At 43.0% G+C, this 20,864-nt stretch overlaps 1 long non-coding RNA gene across 1 annotated transcript in view; it reads left to right on the plus strand.

Moving 5' to 3' along the window:
• Positions 1-20,864, plus strand: part of LOC109281598 (uncharacterized) — an 89,077-nt gene that overhangs the window by 23,665 nt on the left and 44,548 nt on the right. The window contains exon 2 of the long non-coding RNA XR_009459778.1: positions 7,185-7,235. This is a non-coding gene — a long non-coding RNA (uncharacterized LOC109281598). The remainder of the gene's footprint in view (positions 1-7,184; positions 7,236-20,864) is intronic.

Below are 20,864 nucleotides of genomic sequence, written 5' to 3' on the forward strand. Positions count from 1 at the left end.
AGCCATGGACAGTTCCACCCTGCCCCCTGGAGCTCAGGGCTAAGCCAAGCATCTGTTGTGATCCCTGCTGCCTGGGCTGACTGGGAGCAATCTGCTTCTGGGTCAGAATCTATACATGTGCTTAGGTGCATTAGTTTAAAGCACCATTTTCTAGTACCTATGTCTCTTGGTAGTAGCAAAATGTGCTTTAAATTAATCTACTGTGCAGTAATTGCTGCCCATGTGTAGTGGTAACATTTTGTTGTGCATTAGATTAGTTTGATGTGCAGAAAAGCACATGTGTAGATATGCCTACTGAGGATTCTCAATGGGTTTGTGAACACTCAAATAGCCAATCTGAATTGCACACTGAAGTGCCAAAAACTGCAAGTATTTAGCAGTGTATGTAAAATTTAAATGAAATAGGATTTAGCCCTGATGCTATAAGCAGATATCGCCTTTGAGGAGGTTCTGACTGATCTAAATGGGTACATCTACATGTGTAATGAATGAAATTTAATACATTTCAGTGCAATGTAACCCAGAGTAAACTAATCCCAATGTCATGGTCTATACCTGCCTTTAAGTGCAGTAATTCACTCCTCTGTTGTATAGTACCTGTGTCTGATGGGACTGTCCAACAGCACTGTAAATTAGTATGCACTAGCTCAATTGCTATGCACATGTGGACAGTTGTGCTTTCCTGTGTAGTAAATTAGACTGCTGCACAGTAAAGTGCATGTGTAGACAGACCCAGTCACAACTCAGGACAAAATAGGAGTGGCACAGCCTTCCACACATATAGCTTTTACAAGGTGCTTTGAGGCTGCTTTGCTAGGAGGCCAGGAAGATTACACAGCCTGACAGGCTTGTCCCTGGAATAATTTGAATGAGCTGCAGTTAACTTACACAGCATTATCCCAGGCAAAAAAGTTATAGTACACTTTTTATCTTGCATACTTCACAAGTACTTAAAATGTGACAAAGGACTGCTATATCTGTAGAATACCAGAAAAAACGCTTTATCTTAGAAGAAATGCTGCATTCCTCTACACCCTGAGAGTACCCAAAATATGTCAGCATGTGATTACAGCATGCAGAGGTGGGAGATGTGAGTTCAGATTTCTTCAGGCAGAAAAGAAACTTGAACTTTACTCTCTCACATACTGGAGTCATGCCCTGACTATTAGATAAAAGGATTTGAGGGGAGGCTGGGTGGAGGGTTACAACTTCCTCTTTCTTAAATATAGCCATGAAAAAGTTACAGCCAAAGATATATGAAAAACTCAACTAGAAATCAGGAATGTGGTGTTTGCTGGGGAAAAAAATCAATTCGAGCCAATACCTGATATCACAGTTCTGCAGTACACCTTGCTGCTATCAATTGCTCCTAGTGGGATTTGCTGCTAAGATGGATGTAGCACCAAGCTGAGCTCCTGAATCAGAAGCAGCATACAGAGGGCTAAGGTTCATGATATTTGTAGTTTTTTTTCAGGCTGGGTCCAGAGAGGCAAGTTATGGTATTTCTTGCACATGGTTTTTCCTGTTAACTAGCTCTTCCCTGCTGGTTTTATTTCTCTGAAGTAAGCTATTTGAGATAATGTGGGATGGGATAGTGAAAGATTCTTAGTAGATCAGAGAAAAAAGTTAAGTATTTGCAAATGGAAAACCCCAAAGGGTTTTTTAAATGAAATGCCCCACCATGTCCAGTGTTCCTTTTTTTTTACTTTTAAAACCTGGTCAACCTGAAGAAGAAAGCTTGTTAGGAATAGGGGTATAGCCCCATCAATCATTGCAAGAACCAGTCACCATTGATATTTCAATAAAGATTAAAGATTCCTTTAATTTAAAAGTACATAGCCAGTCTTCTCTTTTGATAATAGTGCTGATTTTTCAATCAGTTACCCTTAAAGCAGAATATCTAAATCATCCTAAACTCTGTTCTTGTGCATTTTGCAGAGTGGCTACCCAAGTTAGTATTGATCTGTTTTTATTTGCCTGAAACCAAGGAAAGATGTAAAGCCTTCTCAGTACATGGGAGCACACAGACATTATTTTTGATAAGTAGACAGGAACTGAATTATTTTGCCTCTAGATGCAACATAATTTCTTTCAATAAAACATCTGGTAAACCATCTCTATTATACTGTTTAGTGGAAGAACATATATTCTTGTGGACATCTTGGTGCCTACCCTATACAAACAGTTTCCTGGCTCTGATGCTTGCCTCAAAAAGTTACCTCTTTGTGAAAAATACATTTCCTACATTAATAAATATATCCTCCCCCACACACGTCTACAATGATTACAAGTGTATTTTCTTGAAAAAAAGGATTACTTTAAAATTCAGGACTCTAAACCTGATGACTCATAATCACCATAAACTAATGCCACAAGTTATAAATATGTGAGGCAGTCTAAAGTAGTGGACAGCTTGTTACCCCTTTAATTCCTTTAATTTGAATCTTGGCAACATTTACCTGACAATTGTTTCCTTGAAAACAGCCACTTTTCCAGTGATCTGTACATTGTGTCACATCCCCAGTTGCTGAGAATCAGTATAGCTCCATTGATTTCAGATGAAAACCTGGTCCACTTACTAGATATAATGCGCGTGTACATAAACTTGGGACGAGCAAAATGGCACACAAATTGCTTATGTATATATGACATTTCCTAACAAGTTGAAGTGTCTACAGAACTTGTCAGGCATATCAGTAAGTGCAATACACATTTTTAAAGAAATGAAAAATATTTATAATATATTACATAAAAACATGCTTTAAAAGAATCTTAAAGTTGAAAAGACAACACTAAAAAATAAAACCATTTTATGTATACATTAGGATATAACCTGGAATTCCTTATTTTTTTCCTCATATAATATCTATCATATATTGTATGGCATAGATGGTGCACCTCCAATGTGTAGTTATTCAATTTCTTATTCAATGTGTGGCCTCAAATCATCATTGCAACAAATTTATAGCCCTGCTCTGAAGACAGAATTACTCACTTCCTCGTGACACTCATCATTACAGCATTGGAATGAGTCATAAATATCAGTGCACTTTTTCCATAACATTCTATGGGGCAAGAGAATATAACTAACCCGATTTTATACATAGGGGCTGTGTCTACATGAGATGGTGACTGAACAGTTGTTATTGCTCAGTCATTTAATACTTGCATACACAAGTACTAAGTGACTGCACTGTAACTGGTGTTACTGCACAGTAGCATCCTCGCACAGCTTCTTGGTGATGCTGCCTATGCAGTAGCTCATTACCACTGTGCAGTAGCATCATGTCATGCTTTGTGCTGCGCAACACTATTGTTCAGCAGTAATGAACAGTCAACATCTCATGTAGATGCAACCAGGGAACTGAATTCCAGAAAGATAAATTTAAGAATAATTTCGGTTGCCACATTTGAAATGCCTAAGATCTGACTTTTTTAAATACTTAGCATTTGATATGAGCAAATCACAGCTCCCATCTATTTACTTGCAAATATGAAAACTCAATACTTCTGCAATTCAGATTCAAATTCTCAAGTCAGGCACACAACATACACAAAATCAGGAACATACAATTAAAAATCACTTTTTAAAAGTTGGGTTGAAATGATATGCCCAGCATCACACCAACTCGAATTCCCTTAGGCAACATTCAACTGCTTTAATCATAGAATTCATAGAATCATAAAAAAATTAGGGTTGAAGGGGACCACAGGAGGTAATCTAGTTCAACCCCCTGCTCAAAGCAGGACCATTCCCAACTAGATCATCTCAATCAAGGATTTGTCTAGCCGGGTCTTAAAAACCTCCAAGGATTGAGAGCCTACAACCTCTGTTGATAACCTGGTTCAGTGTTTTTCTACCCTCCTAGTAAGAAATTTCTTCCTAATATCTAACTTCCCTTCCTGCAACTTGAGACCATTGCTCCTTGTTCTGTCATCTGCCACCACTGAGAACAGTCTAGCTCCATCCTCTTTTGAACTGCCCTTTGGGTAGTTATAGGCTGCTATTAAATACCCCCTCAGTTTTCTCTTCTGTAGACTAAAGAAGCCCAGTTCCCTCAGCCTCTCCTCACAAGTCATGTGCCCCAGTCCCCTCACCATTTTCATTGCCCTCCTATGGACTCTCTCCAATTTGTCCACAATCTTTCTATAGAGGGGAACCCAAAACTGAACACAGTACTCCACAAATGGCCTCACCAGTGCTGAATAGAGGCAAATAATCACTTCCCTTGTTCTGCTGGCAACACTACTACCAATGTAGACCCGTATGCTGTTAGCTTTCCTGGCAACAAGAGCACACTGCTGGCTCCTATTCAGCTTATTGTCCACCATAACCCCCATGTCCTTTTCTGCAAAGCTGCTGCCCAGCCAGTCAGCCCCCAGCCTGTACCGGTCCATGGAATTGTTCCATCCTAAGTGCAGGATTTTGCACTTGTCCTTGCTGAACCTCATGATATTTCTTTTGGTCCAGTCCTCCAATTTGTCTAGGTCTCTCTGAATCTTAGCTCCATCCTCCAGCATATCTACTACTTCCCCAAGCTTGGTATCATTTGCAAACTTGCTGAGGGTGCACTCTATGTCATCTCCCAGTGCTTGGATGAAGATATTGAACAAAACTGGTCCCTGGATCATCCCCTGGGGCACTCCACTTGAAACTGTCTGCCAATTCAGCATTGAGCCATTGATTACTGCCCTCTGAGCCTGATGATCCAGCCAGTTTTCTATCTACCTTACTGTCCATCCAGCCTGTACTTCCTTAGTTTGCCTGCAAAAATGTTGTGGGACACCATATCAAAAGCCTTGCTAAAATCAAGGTATATCACATCCACTTGTCTTCCTGCATCCACAGAGCTAGTTATCTTATCATAGAAGGGAATCAGGTTGGTCAGGCATGACTTGCCCTTAGTGAATTCATGATGACTGTTCCTAATCACCTTCTTTTACTCCAAGTGCTTAGGAATTGATTTCTTGAGGATCTGCTCCTTGATTTTTCCAGGAACTGAGGTGAGGCTGATTGGTCTGTAGTTCCCTGGATCTTCCTCCTTCCCTTTCTTAAGGATGGGCACTATATTTGCCCTTTTCCAGTTTCAAAACTGTGCTGCCAGGTGCATTAGTCTGGGAACTGACCTTGCCTGTGAAGACTGAGGTGAAAAAGGCTTTGAATACTTTGGTCTTTTCTGCATCGTCTGCCACTAGGTTACCATCCTATTCAGTAAAGGACCCACAGTTTCCCTCATATTCCTCTTGTTAGTGACATACTTGTATAAACTCTTCTTGTTCCCCTTCACATCCTTTGCCAGCTGCAAGTTGAATTTGCTCTTTGGCCACCCTGACTAAATCCCCACATGCCTAAGCAATACTCTGGCAGGCTTCATGCCCTCAAAAGAGGCTACCATTACTGCAAGTTTCATCAGAACACCAACTCTTCCCTAGATGTTTAACCCAGTTTCCACTTCTTATAAGCCTCCTTTTTGTGATTTATTTTACTTAAGTGTTCCCTGCTAAGCCAAACTGGTCCTCTGACATACTTTCTAGTTTTCCTGCACATCAGAATGGTTTGTTCCTGCACTCTTAGTAAGGCTTCTTTAAAGTACATCCAGTTGTCCTGGATGCTTCTTCCCCTCAAACTGGCTTCCCAGGGGATCCTGCCCATGAATTCCCCAAGCAAGTCAAAGTCTGCTTTTCTGAAGTCCTTACTCTGCTGATCTCCATCCTTCCTTTCCTTGGGATCCTGAACTCAATCATCTCATGGTTGCTGCTGCCCAACCACTTACTAGTACATTCCCCACCAATTCTTCGCTGCTTGTGAGCAGCAGGTCAAGAGAAGTGAGGCCCCTAGTTGGCTGCTCCAGCACTTACACCAGGAAGTTGTCCCCAGCACTCTACAAAAACTTCTTCAATTGCCTGCACATTACTGTATTGCCCTCCCAGCAGATGTCAGGGTGATTGAAGTCCCCCAGAAGAACCAGGGTCTGTAATCATAAGAGCTTCTTTTCTCTCTCTAGAACCCCATATCTCATTCATTTCACAATTGCCAACTTCTCCAACAAGTAAAGTAAGGATACTACAGTCATCAGACTGCTGTTATACCTTGATTCATCTCTTGAGCAATCTAATCCACCAAGGGTGTATTTACATGTGCAATTAATGCACCTGAATTTTCTGAAGTGTCCTTGCTGCACCATGCCCCTGGATGTCTCTGATCCCTGCCCTCACGGCCATGGAAGGGAGCTCTGAGTGGTTGCTCTATAGTACGGAGCCCACAGCCTTCCCCTCCCTGGGAGCCAGGGCTTGAGCACTAGGGTGAGCTAACCCACAGCCCCAGCCTGGCCTGGCCCCATTGTCCCAGCCTTGGGAGGGAGCGAGGCAGAGACTCTTGAGCCCCATCTGTGGTGGTGCTGGTGTGATTGGAGCCTCAGGAAAGATATGTGGGGCTGGCAGGTCCCCATTTGGCACAGCACAGCACCCCCCCGCCCCCCAGGCATCCCATCTTTCTCTGTCAGTGGGGATATGTGGATTCCCCTAGTCCTGGCATTGCTCAGCTCCTGCCTCCCCCAGCACTGGGCAGGAGCTGGGGTATGGGCTGGGGGATCCCAACTCATTGCTACCCTCTCTTTGGCCTTGGGCAGCAGAGTGACTCAGAGGCACAGAGGCCCCAAGCTAGTGCTGCTGAGCTGGGCTGCAATCCTGAACTCCATACAGTAGGGAGCTGTCCCCAACTCCAGGACAGCTCCATCCACTCCCTGGAGCTCAGTAGCTGTGCCCCCCTGCTACCTGGGCTAATGAGGATCAAACTGCTCCCAGTCAATGCCTACATGTGCTTTATGGTGCATTAAACTAATGTGCCATTTTCTAGTAATTGTCTATGTCAGTGCTAGTATATGGCACATTATATTAATCTAATGTGTAAGTGTCACATACGTGTAGATGGTGATGCTTTACTGTGCATTAGATTAGTCTAATGTGTAGTTAAGCTTCTAGCGTGGATGTGCCCCAAATGTGGAAGGGATCCTCTCTACATGATGATGTAATTAATGACTATACCATGAATATGTATGTAGAGGACTGAATTAAGCTTATGCAGACAACATCAGTTCTAGCATTCCTTAAATTTTCAGCGCTTGACTTTGCATCTTCAGCATTTTTACATAAGTTTTTGGCTGTTTTTGACTGTCATTTCCCAGGTTTTATAAGAAGCAAACTGGAAACCAAACAAAAGTGAAAAACAAAACAAGGTAAGCATTCATAGAATCATAGAAAGTTATATGGAACGGTATTGATATGTACAAGGTTTTATAAATGGGATGAAATCTTTAGATCCTGATGTCTACCACCTGAGCCTACAGAATCACTCCTAACAGTGGTAGATTGTCTTCCTTTGTGGAGACCACTCATTAGAGGGAAATAATACATTCCCTGTCCGTATATTATGCTGACATCTCTGAGAAATGGTGAGACAAAGGAATCTGCAGTTATACTGGAGAGGAATGTTCTTTACAAATAGAATATCTTTCTGTCCCTAATAATCTCCAAATCTGACTGCTTCTGTGCCTGCCCCACTCATTCTTGACTGTTGCTGTTCCTTTCTTCACCACCTAAACTACAGTAGCAGTTACCCTCTAATTCTTCATTCAGTCTCTTTCTCATCTCATTCCATGGTTCCAGGTTCCTCACTCCTCCCACTTCCTCCTCCCTCCTCCAAAGTATTCACTTTGTCCCTATTTATTACTTCCTGTGTCAATTACTCCCTCAGGTCTGGAGCTCTTGCAAACTGAGTTATTTTTAAAGGTTTATAACTTCACCAAATATGGATTATGGCATTTTTAATCTTTTCACTAGAGCTGGCAAATGACACATTGCTGACACTAAGGTGGATATCAAGTTCTTGTCTCAAAGCAGAGATATCCTCAAGGAAATGGCTCTACATTTTCTAAATTTTACTATGAGCAAAGGATGATTATTTTCTAATCTCATTCTCAGAAATGGATCAATCATTTTTGCTGAAAATATCCAATTGCATTTAATGTAAAGCCAACACCTAGCATGGAAATTTTACTCTGAAATTTGAGTGAAATTGGCAAAGTTATGAGCAACTGGAAACAATTGTCTTATAATTAGGGACCTACCAAATTCATGATTTCATGATTTGCACAGAACCCCATGAAAACCTGGTCCCTGTGAAAAAGTGTGGGGACCACGAAAAGGCACAAAATTGGCAAGCAAGTCCAAAAAAACAAAAAAGGGAGCTGCAAACAGAAAAAGGCAGGAAGCTGTGACACCAGTTTACTCATGAGTAAATTACTCACAAGTAAACGGTGCCAGGTAGGCATCTACATATGCGGGGAAGCGGAAGTAGATTTGCTGGCAATGGCAGTAAATCTGCTCCTGCTTCCTGGGGCCCTGCAATGGGACCTAGCCACCACTAGGGGGAGCTCTGTGTTCTGGCTCCAGCTGCCAGTGCCTGGCAGCCCTCTTCAAAAGTGAGATTTATTGGGTTCTCTCTGACCAGCCACTTCTCTGGCCAGGATCAGCATGAGCAGTGCACGGACAGGATGTGGCAAAGCTCTCCTGGTCACCTCTGCCTCCCTGCACCATGGCTGCCCCTGCCCCTGCTCCTGCCTCTGGCAGTAATGACCATTACCAGGCACTCCTGCTGGCCACTGTGCTGGCCCTGCTGGCTTGCTTCACCAACCATTGGCTGGTCCATGGCTATTTCACCCCTCCTGGCTCCCCCATGCATGGTAACCTCCCGCCCAGCCACACTGTGCATTCCCAGGACTGCCGCTGCGCACCTGCCACCTCAACCCAATTCTCCTGGCCAGACTTCAGCAGGGACACCAATGACATATTCCAGGATACCACCACTGGGGCTGCTGTCACTCTCCTGGGCCTCCAGCCTCACCACCTCTGGGCCCACTGGGCCAGCCAGGACTAGTGGCTGCCCATCATCCAGCAGACCTGGGATGATGAGCAGTAGCCAGAGGCCTTAAGGATAACCTGGGTCATCTTCCAGGATCTCCTAGAGTGGCTCCAGCAACACCTGAAGCAGCAGGACACCAGCATGCAGCTGCCTCTTCCCACAGACACCTGCTCAGCCCTTGCCCTGCTGAAATTGTTCATGCCTGCCAGCCTGCAGTACATCAGCCACTTATCTGGTGAGGGCAAGGGCACTGCTGGGGAGGTCATCCTCGAGGAGTATAGCACCCTCCAAGACATCCTAGGCACATGGTGCTCCCCATGTGTGACCCCCTGGTTGTGGTGGTGGTGTTCTGTGTCCTGGGATTCCCCCAGTGCATCAGGGCCCTGGAAAGGACCCACAGCCCTATCACCTGCCCCATGGTGACCGCTCCTACTATAGCCAGAGGGGCTTTCACTCCATGGTGCTTCAGGCCATTGTGGACTGCCATGTCACCTTCATGCATGTAAATACTGGCTGGGTGGGCAGTGCCCATGATGCCTGTATGTTCCATATGTTTTCCCTGCCAGGCCTCTGCAGAGCAGCTGCTTCACACTGGATGTGTCAGACATGCAGCTGGGTACTGTGGTGGTCCCATACCTTCTCATCAGTGACCCTGCCTACCTCCTTCTGCCCTGGCTTATGAGGACCTACACCGGCCAGCTGGACCCCTGCCTGGTCCAGTTTAACCAGTGCCTGGGCTGGACCCACACCCTGGTGGAGTGTAGTTTTGACTGCCTCAAGGGACACTGGTGGACCCTCACCACTTGTCTCAAGTTTGCAGACGACAGCCTCCCTGGGTCATTGTCACAGCCTGTGTGCTACATCATATCTGGAAGGCCTAAGGGGAGCTCTTCCTTGAGGTCCTGGGAGAGGAGGCATGGCAGTGGCAGCAGCGCTCCATCACCTCAGCCCCCCACCAAGGCCCCAGGAGAGCCATGGGGGCCAGGGCATCATATGCAGGAGGCACTGGTTGATCACCTCCCCCAGCACTCCCTGCTCTAGCCCGCCTGCACCATTGCCCATGGACCCACCCCACCCCACCCTGCCAACCCCTTGCACCATGCTTACTGTAGACACATCTCATAATAACAAGTTTTTATTCCCCAGAGACCCCCACCCCTCCTTCCCCAGAAACAGATCCCCTCTACCACCCACCTCACTCCTGAAAATAAAAACAAAACCTTCTTCCGCATGAAAACTATGTAGAATGTCCTTTGTCTGCCATCCCAGGGTGGGGGGTCATGGTGTGGGAGCACCTAGGGGACAGAGCCCAGGGACAGGCAGCCAGCACCTTACTTAGCCTCTGTCTGTTCCCCCATGGGTGTGCATGCTGTGGTGAGCGCGGTGGCTGGAGATCTTGACCAGGGGCAACAGTGGCTGGTGATCCCCTGATGTGGGCAGCTCCCCACATAGCAGTTGGTGTACAGAGCCAGCAGGGCTCGTATGCAGTCCTGGCCCTGCTGCAAGCAGCTCTGGCTCTGTGCCTGCATGGAGCCAGGGCAAGTGGCTAGCCTGGACCCAAGTAGGGGAGCACCAAAATGAGGTGGGGGCCAGGGTTGGGGCTCCTGGCTCCTGGAGGAGGAACAGAACCTCCTCCCACGCCCAGGTCAGGGCCTGCTGCTGGGTGGCTACTAGGGGACAGACAGTGCTAGGGTCAGAGGCAGGGTTGACATAAAGGTGACCACCAGGGTAAGAATGGTTTCCAGCCCCCAGTAATCATTATCCATGGCCTTCATCCAGGACTGCACTCTGTTTCCACAGCACTTCCATCAACTCATGTTCCAAGCCCAGGAGCTGCATCTGGAACTCCTGATCTGCCCAGTCCCATGCATCTTCATGAATCATGTCTTTTACCTGCCACCTGTGGTGGTGGGCCACATCCTCTGCTCACCACCTGTCCTGGCATGCCACATCCTCTGCCTGCCAGGCCCAAGCATACTGTAGGCCAGCCTGTCTCCTGTGCTTCCACCCAGCCCACATGTCCAGGATTTGGGGGGGGGGGAGGGAGGGCTCCCAGACAATTGGGATGAGAAGCTGCCTACACTCCTGCCCTCCCCACAGGGGGCATCTCCAGGGAGGTGCCCTGGGGCCAGCCTCCCTGTGTCACTCCTGCTGTGTGTGCCCCAAGTGGTGCACAAGGAGCTATTTGTGTGGAATGAGGGGTGCCTAACCCACTATGCCCTGCTGATGATGGTGGCATTGGTACCCTGGGTGCACCTCCACACCTGGCAATGGACCATGGCCTGCCCAATAAAATCCCTCTTTTAGGTTCACGGGGCCTGGAGTTGCCTAAGGCTGCCTGCTGGTGTCCCCAGGGTTCAAAGTGCCTGAAGTCTTTTAAAGGCCTCCTTCTTTCATATGACATTTTAGGATTACAATATTCATAGATTAATATGTATATTTGTTAACCATTTGACTGCTTCAGGGGTAGCTGCATTGATTGATTTTAGATTGCTATTAAATAATCTAATTGGACAAGTGTTCATGCTGTGTTGCAGCATCTGAAAAATTGCAACCACAATCGCAACCTGGAATCTCTTTGATTCTCCATTTATGGAATGGTGTCCACATTTTCCATGTAGTATCTAGATGCAATTCAGGGAGGACCAAATCTTCCTTGGTAGTTCAAATCCTGTCTGGGGAAATGTAGGGTTGCTGATGATGTATTTCTGTGGCAAGTTGTATTTGCCCAGGCTTCTCTCTATTGTTCTTTGGTGCTCTTGTTATCATCATAGAGCTTCTTGGAATATTTCCAGAAGGGTTTTCTAGATTTGAGCTTATCCAGTGGTGACGTAGTAATGTCCTTGTTGACTTATGCACGAGGTTAACTCATGCTTTCTTTTTTTAGCGACATTCCATAGATGTTCATGAAAGGTGAGGCTCTCATCATGAGTTACAGTGAGGTATTTTAAAGAGGCAGCCCGGCCCTGAAGCAGGAGACATTCCTAGCCTGGAGCCCTGGGGCTATCCCCCTAGTGGCAGGGCTGACCTGGGAGTAAATATGCTCCATGGTTGTATCTACATATGTGTTATTGTACAGTAATTAACCATGAGTAAATTTGATACCTGCAAATGCTCATGATTATGGGTTTTTACTGCACAGTAAGTATGTGTACGTGTAGATGCATGAACTTACTGCACAGTAAACTGTGCTACTGCACAGTTAAGTGTCTTGTGTAGATGTGCTCAGTATAGTTTTATTTTCATAAGATATTTCAGTTTAGAGTTTGATTAAGTGCTTAGATGCTATTATTTAATAGTGTATATGGTTGATTTTATTAAAGTTTATGTAGTTGGTATTCATTACAATTCATGGTATCCATTCCTTTATTTCAATAAGATATTTCATTTTACATATTAATTAGGTGCTCAGATTGCTTAATAATAATGCAACAATTAATAGCTTCCCTGGGCTTGATCCCCTATTCAGGCCTGGAGAAGCCATTAATTGCTGTGTTAGCAAGCAGTCGAGGATGCAGTCAATGGCTTCCATCCCCTGATCAAACCCATGGAAGTAACTGACTGCATCCTAGACTGCTTGCTAATGCAGCAATCTCCTGATTAAGCCCAGGAAAGCTATTAACCACATCCTAGAGTGCTTAATAATAATGCTGTAATTAATAGCTTCCCCAGGCTTGATTAGGGGATTGACAAATTAGCAAGCAGTACAGGATGTTGTTAATGGCTTCCACAGGCTTGATCAAGCCTATGGTTGCCATTAACTGTGTCCTAGACTGCTTACTAACATGATAATTACTGGCTTCCATGGGCTTAATCCCCTGATTATGCCCAGGGAAGCCATTGTCGCATTAACAAGCCCTGGTTTGAGGCCATCTGTAAGTCTCCAGGGAGATTCAGGGCTCCTGGGGCCCCTTAGCCAATCAGAGGCACCCCGCTGCACACTGCCATGAAAATAGTGCTGGGCGCCACGCTGGGACTGCTAAATTAGGAGGCAGTGTCAGGCAGTGGTAACTACAGGGATCACTACTATTTCTGTCTATAATAAAAGCAAATATAGGAAGATCACCTAAGACCCTCACCTTAAATACTTACTGTATGTATTTTGCTTATACATTACATTGTTATGAATTGGTATAGAAGTGTGCATACATGTGCAATATCATGCCCTAAATCTATAATCTATTCACAGGAAAGCAGGGTTGCTGAAAGTGCTGTTGTCATGTAGGTTAATATTGTGCTTTGTTTAACCTTTATACATTCCATGGGGTAATTTCCTACCCCAAATACATATTTTGTGCCGTATCTTAAAGTTAATTAATTCAATTTTTTTGTTCATTTTGGGATGTCGTGCACTGCAGTTCCAGTGCACAATATCCCAGTTCACAATATCCCCAAAGAACAGCCAACTTACATGCGTGGCTTTCTCTCTGTGGATAAAAAACTATAGAGGGTAACATGTTACCCCAGGCGTGAATGTGTTTTTCCATATAGAGTAACAATTTACCCCAAGCCCATGTTAATGCATTGGGGTAACTTGTTACCCCAGTGCGATTTCTGTATAAATGACAGTTTTGGCCACTTTGGGTGGATGCATCTGAAAGGTCAACATTCATTCACACCTCATTCGTGTCCACTTCAAGTATCCATGGTAACTAATGAATGGCCATCCTCCACTCTCCTTTTGTAGATGTGGTAATTCCTTTTGCAAACCAATTTGCTTGCAGGCTGCAAGGTCATCAAAACACCCTGCTTTTTGCCAATAAAAATAAATAAATAAATAAAGAAGTAAAACTCGTTTGTCACACCCAAATCTACCTCTGCTCACTTTTCTCATGGCAAAACTCCGCCTCACCTGCCGAATTTCATAGAATACAAGCTAGTTTGCCCTGTCTTTGTTGGAAGTGAGAACAAGGATCAAAGGGCCAGCAGAAAATAAATAGAACATCATACTGCAATACAGCGTACACTATGGAGTCCCCTTCAATGGTAAGTGCTTGACACCCCCTATATTCCTTTTACCTCCTCTCAATAAGCCCCTGCATGTGTAGTTTCCAAACAGCATCCCCTCAATTTGGCTTGCCTGCAAAGGGTGGATGCTGATCTCTGGTTTCTGTGCCCAGGAGGAGAGGGTGCTACCTGTGCTGCCATAGGGCAGGGCAAAATTGCTTCTGTGACAGCATAGGTGGGCAGGCTTGTTTTTGATTTTTATTTATAAGCATTCAGCAGTAATCAATTTTTTTCTTTTTTTTTCTGCAGCCCAGGATGAGAAGGCAGTGCATATTCAGTGCTGAAGCCTGTCTTGCACAGGTAACCAGGGATGACAGCGATACATCCATTGATGAAATCTTATCCCAAGGCAGTGAGGATGCTGGCTTTGTTCCAGACATGGGAGATTGTTCAGAGCAAGAAGACCATGTGTCTATGGAAGCTTCATCCACCTCAGATGAGGAGGAGTTGGTGCCACAAACAGAAGTGATGCCAACACTTCCAGTATGAAAGGGAAGAGGACCAGTCCAGGGCCATCATGAAAGACTGAGGAGAGCTTTAGCAGGACATGGAGCAGAATCGCTGTCACCACTCCCAGAAAACATTGCAGATGATTACACCTTTAGAGGAAGGAATCGCAGAGTGTGGGGAAAAAGTCCACAGCCAATACATCATTGGGGAACAGCCAAGGATATAATCCACAAAAGTGCTGGGCCAACAAGAGAAAGTAATAAAGGCACAGTGGTGGAAACATTCCACCTGTTTCTCTCACAAGATATTCTGACTGTTATCATAAGAAAAGCAAACAAAGAGGCAGAAAGAAGATTCAGGGAGTGGAATGATAGCCATCCTGAAAATAGAATGGAGTGGAAAAAGCTGGACAAAACAGAGCTGAAAGCCTACACTGGACTTCTACTTCTAAGTGGTCTATACCACGGTTGTCACAAGACACTGAAGGAGTTGTGGGAGCAATGCACCAGGCATCTTTGCTTCCATGCCACCATGAGTTTAAAATGATTCCATCAAATCACCAACTACCTGAGATTTGACAACAAACTGACACATGAGGAAAGGAGAGCTGTGGACAAGCTTGATGCCATCAGAGATATTTCAACACAATTTGTGGAGCAGCTCAGGAAATGGTATATTCCAGGAATACATCTGATGCTTGATGAGCAGCTCATTGCAATCAGGGGTCACTGTCCCTTCAGACAGTATATGCCCAGCAAGCCTGCCAAATATGGCTTCAAAATTCAGTGGTGCTGTGATGCAGCAACATCATTCGCCCTGTCTGGAGACATTTACCTGTGCAAGCAATCTTGGTACCCAGGTCATTGAAAAACTGGTTCATCCCTGGTACAAGATGGGAAGGAATATTGTAGGTGACAATTTCTTCACAAGTACTAGCCTGGCAGAAAGACTTGACCTATGTGGGTATGATTCAGAAAAATAAGGCTGATATCCCAAACAAAATGCAAGTAAATGGAAGAAGGGAAACTTTTTTATCAATTTCTGCTTTTGATGGGGAACTCACCCTAGTTTCCTATGTTCCAAAGAAGTCCAAAGTCGTGCTGTTGCTGTCAAGCATGCACCATGACCTGTCAGTGGGCAGAGAGCAAAGAAAGCCAGACATCATCCATGACTACAATAAAAACAAGGGTGGGGTGGATAACCTTGACCACTTAATCCGTATGACCACCTGCAGACAGAAAATCAACAGGTGGTCAATGACACTATTTTTCAATATGCTGGATGTAGCTGCCATTGCCAGCCTCATCATTTGGCTAGGTGTGGTGGTTGCATTTAGGATGTCTCCTTTTACCACTCTCTATAGTCACCCAATGACCCATCGGTACCCCGACTTTCCCACCTGCCACGACTTGGATGTTATTATTCTATGCTTGAATTTTTTGATGTCACTAGTCGGGAGCGTTGTTTAAAAATCACGTTTTTTTCTTTCTTTTTTGTTTTGTTTTTTTCGTCTCTATTAGGGTTTCATGGGTACTATTGGTAAATTATCTCGCTTACTCCTCTGTATATTCACACTCACTCGACGGTATAGATAATCGTAGTGTGATTCAGATCAAAACTTATATTTATTTATTTATTTATTTCTATCAACTTGTTGGTTCTATTTATATACTGTTCTTATGCTATTACTGTCAGTTTGATAAAATGGAACCTAGTATTCATAAACAAAGTCTCTTCCTTATTTTTCCATATTGCGTTTCTATCCTTTTCATGGGTTTTTATCTTTAAACCCTGGTACGTACTCTACTTTGTTAGCTGATAAGTCTATTCCCTCTTTTTTTTTTTTTTGCATGTGTCTGATGCCTCGGGTCCTTTTGATGGGCACTCAGACACTGTCTCCACAGCTGAATAATCATGGGTCAATTTCACCCTTTTCTTTTCCTTAGCTTTCTTTCCAGGTCAGCAGTGCAATACACGTCCCGCGGTGTTTGTCTACTCCCAAATCCGCCCCTTGCTCCCAGAGCTTCATTCCTCCCACTGATGCTGTGAGAGATCCTTGGGTAAGTTACTGTTCCCCTGGGGATCCTCTTTCCTCTCTCTTTCTCCCCTCTTTCCTTTTTCCTTTTCTTTCGTTGAGGCTCCCTTTTTCGCTGTCACCGCCCCCACTGCGCTCTGATTTGGGAGCTTCTAGCCTTATATGGTATCATCTCTGGAAGTGGCATTCTCTGGGTCCTTTCACTGCCACCGCACTTACTCCTCCACACTAGGCCACAATGCAAACTGGAAGCAAAGATCACATTTAAGAAGACAGAGCTTTTTTTCAGGAGCTTGGAGAACAGTTGATCTATGGACAAGTAAAACGAAGAATGATGGATACATGTAATCTGTCTAAGTCTGTCAAGTCTGGTATGACTTCCCTAAATTACAAATTGCCACAACACACCCCAGTATAACCTTCTGCATGAATGAGTGCACATTGTGCTTTTTGTCCAAGGAAACATGACCTTAAAAACCAGAAACGATGAAAAGATTGTAAGCGGTTTGCTTGTGTGTACCACAGTACATCACTGCTTTTTTGTGAGGAATGCAATATTTAGTTAAAACAGGAAATGTTTTTGGAAGTAATTGTTAGTTTGAAAACAGTGTGAACTGCAGACTTAGCAAATTGTTCATTCATGTTTTGAAACTCTAAAAAAGTTTAAATTTTGTTCATAGTTCTAGTTAAATAATATTTTGGGTTTAAATCATCATAAATATACTCTTTCAAACAATCTGTATGTTTAATAAATAGTTTTCGGTACATACTGTTGTCACTGGCTCCATTTTGTTCATGCAGGTGAAGTAACAAGTTACCCCATGATACCAACAATGTTGAATTACAGGGTAACAAGTTATCCCATGAGAACAGCAATGGTTACAGTTTCATGAGAATGGACGAGGGTTAAATAAAGCTTAATCAAAGGTTGATCAAATGAGGATATATTGGTAAACATGTTAAAGAAATTAGACCAGAAATTAACCTTTTGAATTTTTCCATTAAAAAAAGTGCATCATGCATAAACAAATTGGAGAAATGTGGGCTAGACAAAACAACAACAAGATAGATAGACAATTGGCTGAGTAGCTGCGAGCAAAAGGTAATTATAAATAGATCCATACTGGAATGGCAGAGGGTTGTGAGTGGAGTCTCACAGGGGTTTCTCCTAAGCTCGCTACTGTTCAACATGTTTATCATTGGTTCGGCTTTTCCTTTCTCTTGTAGTGGGGGCCATGGCCTTGGCCCTTAAATTTCTTGAGTATATTTTAACAGCCCTTGCAGCAGCAGGAGACTGATTGCCATTTTTTTTCCTGCTTTACCAGTAGCAAGTTAGGGTACTTGTAGTTGTGAGACAGGTTTGGTTGTAGTTTTAGTAATAGGTTAGAGAAGGATTTGTATAGCATGGGTTTGATATGGATAATTCAGAGGACTGAACTAGGTGATATACAGACTACACTTCCAGCCCTACTTTTCTATGATTCTAAGATCTCTCTCAGTTTAAATTAAAGCTCTCATACTCATGTTTTTGTGCTTTTATTCTCAACAACACCGTTAAAGAGTGACGCCCTTAACTTGGAATCCTATGGCTCTTGTCAGTATGTTTTAGAACTTAATACTGTTTAATTATATGGTATTCAATTCAACGATACATTACTGTGCCCTGATGCAGCAAGACACGAGTTCCATTGCCAAATTTGTACTAAAATTGGATTATATATTGTTATTGAGCATCAATATTAATTTTTAGTTGTATTAAAATAGCTGTTAGATAATTCAGTTCTCAACTGTGCTGGCATCTGCTCTTGTTTTGTGTAAGTTGTACATTGGCATGAAAAGAAGAAACATCTGCTGTTGTAAAGAGTGACTGCTGGCTGATTTTAAACACAGGGATAAACAAACCTCAGTAGATGGGGAGAAGATTGGGTCAATCCATACCATACAAAACTGTGATTAGCTCCAGATCAATAAGGCTTTTTTTTTTATTCAATTTAGTCCCATGTTGGAAATAATCATCACATTTTACATAATGCATTTCTAATTTCAGTGTTCATACCATGTAATTATTCTGTATAATCAAACATAACTGCTGCCTTGCTACTTTGAGCTACTGAATGCATATCCTGGCAGTGAACCTAGCATTTAACTATTTATTTGAAAAATGCACAGACCCATAATTGTAGAAATTCAATAAATCTGTAATTACCATGTGTACATGTCTTTAGCACTTCCAAATAACTGCTGTAAATAAAAGAACATGTATAAAACCACTGTATAGAACCCTGCAACCTCTCTGTGAAAGTCTGGGGTGACTTGGTTATAAACATACAAGTGGCATTCAGAGACAGAATGGAAATAAGTTTTATGTTTATTTTAATACATAATTACAGAGTAAATTAGGAGTTGCACTGAAAGAGACAGTTCAAAGTCTTGAAATACACAGCAAGAATATTTTATACATTAAGGTCTAATTTCTCGAACTACCGGACACACAAGCTGTCATTGACGTCAATCAGAGATGAGGCACTCAGCACTTCAGAAAACCATAAATGCATTGTATAATTAAAAATGGAGTCTAATCAGCAACTATCTCAAATGAACTCTATGCAGGCAATCTTTGACACTGTCTGCATCACAAAGCCAGAATGATTAATACGTTTGGACACATAGAGCTATTCTTAGTTTGAAGCCAATATGGGCATGTCTATCGCATTTTTGAGGCAGTGTGCCTCAGCCAAGATGTCTCTTAGCATGCCTTCATGAGCCACTCCCACAGGCACACTCTAAACCCAGAAATATGCTGATGAAAACAGTCTGTAGTTTCTGTCCAACCTTGATTTCCAGAGTGCCTGCAAGTAGCTGCTGCAGATTACCCAGGGATATTCCCACCAGCACATTTCTGGGTTTGGAGAGCAGTGGGGCGACTAAGCATGATGGTAGAGACATGCCCTAAATCCATTATTGTGAAGATTTATAACCTGTGCTGGTAAACACTTAACAGATGTAAAATTTATGGAAAAATGATAACCATTTTGGAAATTGTGTTGTTTATGAATAAAGTAAATTTATAAAACTTGGCAATACTATTAGGTAGGAGAGCCTCTGTGCACGTCTCATTTGTTACATGTATAATGTTGGTTGAAGTAAGGATTAGAGTGATTTTTTGGCTGATGATCATAGTTATGCTAGGAATAGAATTGTAATTGCAGGTCCTTTAAGGATACTTACAAAATAAATGTGGCTTATGTTCTGTGTATTCTTCCATAATGACATTTTTAAAAGTTACTGAGATCACATTCTCCAAAAGCCCTTCATCTTTCTTTAATGCAATCTTTTTTTTCTTTTTTACCACTTAACATCAGAGCAAATAGTACTCCAAAACCTCATCCCCTCTATTCTGCTATCAAGGGATCTGATGTACTGTAGGTTACAGCATCAGTGTGATATTACTGTCATTATTTGCTGACAAGCCTGTTTGTAGAGGGTATGGGTTCATTTTAGCAACTTAGGAAAATAAGTTTGATTTGAGATTTTGGACAATACAATTTCTTACTCTAGTTCACCAATCCTTTACAGTAACAGTGATGTTTCTATTATACCTGATATTATCTCTTGCAAGCCAAAAAGGGGAAAAGGGCTTTTCTGAAACACAGTGTCTACTTTCTAGAGATACTGTTTTAGACTGCCAGAACTGTTGGACCAATTTTATGAGTTAGTTCCCATTAATAGGACTAGAAAATAAGGGAGAAACATTCATTATACTAGGTATCCTAGAATTTATTTATTCATTTATTCATTCAATTTATTCATTAGCTATAAATTCATGCAATTTGTCAGAAAACACAGATCAGTGTTTCCTGATCTCAATCGGCCCTCAATATTACAGCTATAGTGAATGTTTTTGTCTCTTCAAGAGCACTAATCAGAGCTATTGACAAACTGCAGTTACTAGGCATGTCTATATGAGCCATCCACTACACAGTTGTTACTATGCAGTCATTCGATACTTCCATAACCAAGTACTAAATGACTGCACAGTCATCAGCGTAACTGTGCAGTAGCATCCCAGCATGGTTGCCTAGTGATACGTACTGTATAGTAGCTCATTACTACTGTGCAGTAGCGTTGCATCATGGTTTGTGCCCAGTGACACTACTGCACGGTAGTAACAGGTTACTGTGCAGTGAGCATCTTGTATAGACGCACCCACTGTGTCCTTACTTTCCAGTTTGAAGATATTGATTTTATTTATTTTCTAATGTTAGGAAATATTTTTTTTTATCTAAGCGACTCTTCTGTAAACATTAATTGGTCTCCATTTGTTTTTCACTGAAATTGTTCAGGTTACTTACTAGAAGCTTATATTTTTGCAGGTATAAAGTTCTACATAATTCATTCTCTTCTAGTTTAAAGTAGTATGAATGTTATTCTCACTGGGCCTATCTACACATG

This window comes from Alligator mississippiensis, chromosome 2 (genome assembly GCF_030867095.1).
Source record: "Alligator mississippiensis isolate rAllMis1 chromosome 2, rAllMis1, whole genome shotgun sequence".
NCBI lineage: Eukaryota > Metazoa > Chordata > Crocodylia > Alligatoridae > Alligator > Alligator mississippiensis.